Consider the following 6,142-nt stretch of genomic DNA (forward strand, 5'->3'; position numbering starts at 1 on the left):
ACAAATATCAGTGTTCTGAAATACACATTTTTGGTAACAACCCACAGGAATATTTTTACATTCCTATCAAAAATATTAGATGTGTTAACTCACTCGTCAAAGCCATATGTTTCAGACTCACAAACAGCTATCATAGCCAGTATTCAACAGATTAACACAGAAAAGTAAATCTGTTTGAAAACTATTTTCTTTACAGAAATTAAAATTTATACTTATTCTTTTTCTTCAAAATGAGACTCGATGGTGACTTCCCATAATACTGTAGGAAAAAAAGCAATACCATGTTAAGCCACCAGTTGAAAAATGCTTGCAGAGAAGCTTTATTGCAATAAAAACCCAGCCTCTCTGTGGGATGAAAGCTAAATTTGCATTAAAATAGTTACTTTAGTTACTAATTTACTTACAATGTTACTTTTGTCTTCTAGAATAGTACTAGGTCTTTAAAAAAAAAAAACCCAAACACAATCTCATTTAGCATTTGAATGAAGAAATTAATTTCTCACTACATCAACTATATTCCAGTCCCTCTTCCTGTAGACTACTACATCACATAGTGTTTTCTGGCAAAAAGAAAGTTAGCTCAGTTCACACCACCAATGAAGATTTATTATTAAATCTCTGTTAACTCCAATTCAAAATCCTGATATCCTTCTGGATTCCAGAGTTTTGTACAAAGTAATCCCTCCTGAAAAATTATGCTACTATATGCACACGCCACTTGCTCCAAAAATAAAATATAACTCTACTCATTCAGTGGATGAACACTTAGCTAAGACAGACAAATGAGTAAGAAGCTACTTTTTCAGACTGCAGTAGTTGTGGTCACGTTCTGCTTAAGGAACTTTCTACAGCAATTCACAAGGGAAGCATAATTGGGCCTCAAAGGACTAAAAAGGAGCTCGAACACCTAAATAGTTAATCGCAACAAAAGCGATGTCACACAAAGACGAACAGAGGGCTGATTTTGCCTTTCTTGCTTGCTGGGCTTGACCCTCCGACCCCTGTCAGCCTGGCGCTGCTCATGAATGCCAAAACTGGTGTTCGCTCAGGGATGGGCTGCAATTACTGCTGGTGGCCGCTTCCACCATCAATAACTCAATCTGTCTGTCGGTGAGACCCAAGAACTTTTCATTTTAATTAGTGCTTCAGAGGCATTTAACATGGAGGCAAATTAGCGGCCGAGCCGGGAGGTGTCCGTCACTTTTAATTTCAGCGGGGCCGGGGCAGGCCGCCCCGACCCCTGGCCTACTTTTCACACTTCTCTGACTTCTCTCTAATGAAGCGACAAAGCGCCTCCACACTGGAGGAAGCTAGGGGCGAGCACTGGCCTGGGCGCCACTCCCCAAACACCGCAGCGGGCCCGGCATTTGCCGTGATTACAGCCAGGTGACAGCGGGATGGACTCGGGACAAGACACTTTGCGGATGTCCAAAGCACTAGTAACTTCAAAATGCCAACTTCCCGGCGAGGCAGAGGTAAAAGCAGTATGGTAACAAAAATACTCACTCCCTTTAGTGCTTCCTAAGCACAAGAAAAGGGACCAATTCTGACAGCTGACAGGGAACGTCCTTCTAGCTATAAAAACATCAGGCCAGCAACATAAGTCTGTAAGTATTATTGCTTTATTCCATGTTTCAACTGCAATGAACTTCAGTCCTTAATAAAACACGTGGAAGATGAAAACTGCCAACAGCTTGTATGTAGTAAAACAACACTGTACTACAGAGTAGTACATTATTAAAACATCAAGAAGAAATGGGAAAAAAAAAAAAATTAATGCAACTCACTTCCAATTTCATGGTGATCTTATTCAGTGAGACAATTTAAGGCAGTTTTCAAAAATGTTGTCCAAGCCTATTCAAGAATATAACACTCTCCACTTAGAACCAGTATTTTGTACCTGAATCTTCCTTTCATTAAATATTTCACTTTTCACAGATACATATTAAAATGTAAATATGAATAAAAATTTACATTAAAACATGTAATAAAACCATACCAACAAGTTCTGTTAAAATTCCTCATTTAAAAAAATATTCTAATTTGGAAATGCTTATCAGCATTTAAAAGAATACCTCACAAATGGAAAGTAAAACCCAGCAGGGCTGCAATTTTCTTCCTCTGAAACACACGTATGACACCTTAACATTATTACTCGAGTTATCTTTCTGTTGCTGCTACTGTCAGTGCCAAGGTTGCCCTTAGCCACGCAAGCCCCACAGCTGGCTGCAGGGCTTGGGCAGACAAGCCCCGATGAGCTCGCTGTGCCCACAGCACTACTGGCAACATTTCACCACTGGGCAAGTGAGCTTAAAGCACTGGTGAAAAAACTAGCGATTTACAATAAAATGTCCCAATACTAACTACATGAACTGCAGGGTGGACACATGTCCTTTTCTACCACCCACACTACAGAAGCAACAAAGCTGTGGCAAAAACATGATGTGGATGGGTTGAGGCAATTTTTCAGTCACCCAGTAAAATTCAGCAGAGCTTTCCGGCCACAGCTATCAGAAGAGATTCCAGGCATCTTTTTACCCATCTTCTGAACGGTTCTTCCTTTTTCTCATGTAAGTTTCTGAGCTAAACAAAGACAATTAAGTCCCTAATAGCATTAATAGCCTACATCGCTCTTTCACAGAAACGAAAACTGAACACATTTAATTCTTAAAATCACCTGGCACTCCAATATAGCTATGCAGTTTAACAGCTTAAAAAAAAAAAAAAAGTTTTAAAAAACCTACTTGTTCTGGTGCTTCTAACAACCACCACACCCCAAAATGATGTAGTTATGACCTTTGTAAGAGAGTATCTTTCATTATAAACAAAACAAAGCACAACAACAAAAAAAATAATTTGACAAAATTGAAGAGGCCACAGTGACACCTTTTCTGAGCCACTTCTGGACTCCCACTAAAGAGGAAGACTGGCAGCCCAGCTAATGCACACTATCTAAAGTGAGCAACAGCTGGAATTTCTCCAAAACCAGCCTACTACTAACAGTGTAGAATGGCACAACTAAATGACTACTTCAAATGTTTTAAAGCACCAATTAACACCTGGAATGCTACTCTGCCAAAGTCATGCTGAAGCAATTAAAACCTGTAAGCTAACCAGTTGATTTCAAAGTCCTTAATTTTTTTTTTTTTTTTTAAATATACCGTAGCCATGAAGAAGCATTCAACCATAATCTGTTATGAAGTAATTTAGTCATCAAATGTAACACTCCATTTGTCTACAGTGTAATTTATTATCCTTCCTAAAAATAGTTTATTGAAGAAAATGCTTTTGTTATTAAAACTGGGGGGGCGGGGGGCAAGAATGATGTTCTAAGCTGGAATTCAGCTGTGAATTCATGGCACTATCACAGCAGTCTAGCCCTACACTCTGTATGACTGTGAAGCTCAAGTGTGCAAGACTTGTCATATGGTCCAAAACAATTCTGAAAGCAGGGAGTTCAGTCGTAACTGTTCTTTAGATGTGGCTCTGTAATATTCTTTAACAGCATGATCCCCAAACCAAATGAGCTGCACTGTCCCAAATTTCAATAAAGAATGATAGTGCTGAACGTAACAACAAAGACAGTATTGTAAAAGGGAACACATGAAAAAAGAAATGTCAATCTTGGACATCACAAGAATTAGAACATTAAATCCACTTCAACATACAAGATGTTTCAATACATTTGCAGCAGTACATATAATACCAAGTAAATGCATTTACAAAGCAAAACCAAAAAATATTAAAAGTTTCTCCTATGTGTAATGGGAGTAAGAAATTACTTTGGTAACCATAAGCATACTACCTCAAACACATGTACAGTTTTGAATGCAACTTCAAGGTGGAACAGAATGCCAGAGACAGATTAGACTGTCAGTCTAAGCCAGTATGCAACAACAACTTTACTACTAGAGCTTAAAAAAACCCAATATGGTGACACAAAGAAAATAATTAATTTGGATGAAGAAAAGAGGGATAGTAGGAACAGTAAGGAATTCATGACAAGTAGTTTCAAGAACAGAGGTTACTAGTGTAGTTCAAATGACATTCAAGGACCTTGATTCTTGAATTGGCTTGATTCAAGAATATGTACCCTTTTCATGAATAAACTAAGCACAGAAAGTAAAACTTTGATAAATCCTGCTGACAAACATGAATTGTCAATTCAGTTGAGTGTTATTTTTATGCAGGAAGATCCGGATCACATGAAGAACTGAAGTAACAGAAATGGAATTAAATACAACAGCATGAAATTGGGTAAGTTACACATATTGCGAACTCTGAAGAATTTCTCCTTCGCACAGATAATTCATGCACAAGAGACAGCTACGTCCAAATACTCAAGTACATTAACCGACTACAGAACATCAGAGACACCCATGTGATGTTGCTAGGATTTCCTAGGGAAATTTCCCAGGGGAAACTGTAAACCATGGACAGCATAGAGGCAACATGATTGATAAATTCAGCCCGTGCCAAGAAGGACTGATAATACTACCTGGAGAACAGTAAAGCCCTATGAATTGAGACAAAAAGAAAAGAAAAATATTAATACAGTGGAAGTTAGCAAGGAAATGATTACTTTTTGAAAATGTAACATATGAATAAACACAAGGAAAGAAACACAGATATTCAACATGAAGAAAATTACTGGTTCAACAAGTAGGTATGGATTAGCCATTAAAATTTATTCAGATCAGAAACTAGAAGACAATTCCTAACCACTGGTTAGAAGGTTCTAGGGCAGATTTTCAAACTAAATAGAGTCTAAAAACTTCATTAGTCTTTAGTTTAGAAAGGCCACCATCCCATGCAGCTGCAGGTGACAGGACAGGAGCAGACTCTGATCCAGGTGAGCCCTCACAACTCCAGTTTGTAATTAATAATACAAAAAAAGCTATAGTTAACTTCATCTTATTCAAATAGTCAAATTTAACCAATTCCACAACAAGAAGAAAGTTTAAATAAAAGTTTCAGATTCTATACTACGTAATTCTGTCAAATACTTGCACAAGCCTACTTTTAAAACATGTTCCTATTATTTTATTGCAAGGGATGCCTACACAAATTGTAGAAAAGTGTCATACTGAAACAGCTGAACTAGCCATGCTAAGTACTGTTATATATACTAAGTTAAAAACACAGGTAAATCTACCACCAAAATCTATGAAGAAATAATGCAGCTCATGAAGATGACTGCTGGCTATTGCAAACTAGTTGGTTGCACGGCCATCAACAAAAATTACTTCAAGTAAGGCCCTATTTGTTTAGACACTAATCTGTGCAAACTCACAAAAAATAATTCCATTAAACTGCAGATTGTATTAGAATTATTTAGAACTGTTAGTGACTGCACAAATTTTAAAGCCGAAAGATTGTGTAAATTATTTCAATGTTCTTTTTCCCCCTCTACAAACTGCAACAAATTCTGAAATGTTAAATGAAGCATGGTTTTGTGCGTGTGTGTATTATACAGTTCTCAAAAGACTGAAATGAAAAACATATAGGAGATTTATTTGTAGGACATTCATAACACACCTACTGTAATGGTGGGTTTGTTAATTTAAAACCCACAAGCCCCTAACAACTGCTTTCTGCAGCAAGAGAGTTCACAGTCTTAGAAAAGGACTTATTTTTGAGCAGCTGGAAGGAAAGTCAGCAAAATCCACCCTGGACGCTCCAACAGAAATCTTATGAAAGGAGTATTTCACACAGTTTGCAAGTATCAAATGCACGTACGTTACTGCAGAATCTAGAAGCCAAACTACTAAATTATGATATAGCTGTCTGCTTCATAAACAAAGTTGTTAACCATGAAGAAATTAAAGCCTAGCTGCTTTTTGCCATGCCCAGCACAATTAGGTAATTGGGGACGCCATTTATTGGACTCCTGAATGCCCATCTTACTGTTACTCTGGAATCCAATTAACTAACTGCTACAAAGTTTCTGCCATTAACAGTAATGAAATTCAGTAAAATTATTTCCCCAGTGCCATTAGGTATTCAGACATATCCTAGTGTATTATAAACATGACACATTCTCTTATTTGAGCATATTTAGATAGGATTTTGCTACACAATTTTTATTCATCTTCACCCATTTCCTCTCTTTCAACTCCATCACTTTGGTGATTACCTGGCT

The sequence above is a fragment of the Leptosomus discolor genome, chromosome 6 (genome assembly GCF_034619465.1).
Source record: "Leptosomus discolor isolate bLepDis1 chromosome 6, bLepDis1.hap2, whole genome shotgun sequence".
NCBI lineage: Eukaryota > Metazoa > Chordata > Aves > Leptosomiformes > Leptosomidae > Leptosomus > Leptosomus discolor.